This window comes from Otolemur garnettii, unplaced genomic scaffold (assembly GCF_000181295.1).
Source record: "Otolemur garnettii isolate 467f Iridium unplaced genomic scaffold, OtoGar3 scaffold00104, whole genome shotgun sequence".
NCBI lineage: Eukaryota > Metazoa > Chordata > Mammalia > Primates > Galagidae > Otolemur > Otolemur garnettii.
Window position 1 is genome coordinate 6,879,410 of NW_003852499.1, and position 1,094 is coordinate 6,880,503.

The 1,094-nt window shown below is 53.7% G+C and overlaps 1 protein-coding gene across 1 annotated transcript in view; it reads left to right on the forward strand.

The window, feature by feature from the left end:
- B4GALNT3 (beta-1,4-N-acetyl-galactosaminyltransferase 3) overlaps nt 1–1,094 on the forward strand; it is a 116,763-nt gene that overhangs the window by 104,903 nt on the left and 10,766 nt on the right. The window lies entirely within an intron of this gene.

A 1,094-nucleotide genomic window follows, 5' to 3' on the forward strand; every position in this document is an offset into this window, starting at 1 on the left:
GGTTGCTGTCAGCTGTGATGCCACAGCACTCTACCAAGGGCAACAAGGTGAGACTCTGTCTCAAAAATAAAATAAAAATCTCCAGGTGAGCCCCGAATCCAGGCCCCCATTTTACAGATGAGGCAGCCATGGTTTTTGTAAAGCCAGAGCCAGGGGAGAGGAGTTCTTCACCTGCCTGGGATTTGTAGTGAATGAACTCTTCAGGTGCACTTTGTACTGCCTGTCATTTCCTCAACACTGGAAAACACACCTGCGCGGAGGCCACAGGTGGAGGAGGGGCTGGAGAGCCAGGGACGGTTTGTGTTAGGAGGGCGCAGGGTGGCAGTGTGGACCAGTAAGTGTGAGGGAGGAAGTTGCTAGTGACCAAGGCAAGAGCCCACACGCTGGCCACATGAAGAGGAAGGAAGGGGATCTGGAACCCTTATCAGGTGTCCTCAAACTACGGCCCGGGGGCCACATGCAGCCTGCCTAAGACATTTATTGGCCCGCCTGGTGTTTTTGCCACCCGCTGCCTGTCCTGCTTAGCCGCTGACTTGTCCTGGGGCCCACAGGCCCCCTCCAATGATCTGAGGGACAGTGAACTGGCCCCCTGTTTAAAAAGTTTGAGGACCCCTGCTAGATTCAGTGTGAACCAAGAAAGGGGCCTGTAGCGCGTTCAGTAAGAAATGAGTAAGCTGGAGGTGGACATAGCAGCTCATGCCTTGTAGTCCTAGCATGTTGGGAAGCTGAGGCAGGAGAATCACTTGAGCCCAAGAGTTCAAGTCTGGGTAACACTCCCCGTCCCACCCCTACTCCTCAATTAAATAAAAAAAAGAGAGAAAGAAACAAGTAAGCTTGGCCAGAGGTACCCAGCCTTGGGTATAAAAGGAAGAATGCTGTCGGGGCCTGGAGCCCCCTGAACCCTGAAGGCAGAGAGCAAAGATAGGCATTTTGCACCCCAGGGTGGCTTGGTTGAAGAGGAAGGAGGGAGGTGTGAGTAGATCCCGAGACAAAAGCGCCAATAGGCAAACACTGGGGGCGCCCTACTCCTGGCAGTTATGGCTGATTTGTTCATTGAGCTGGGAGATAGGGCTTGTAGGAAGGGAGGAGGGACT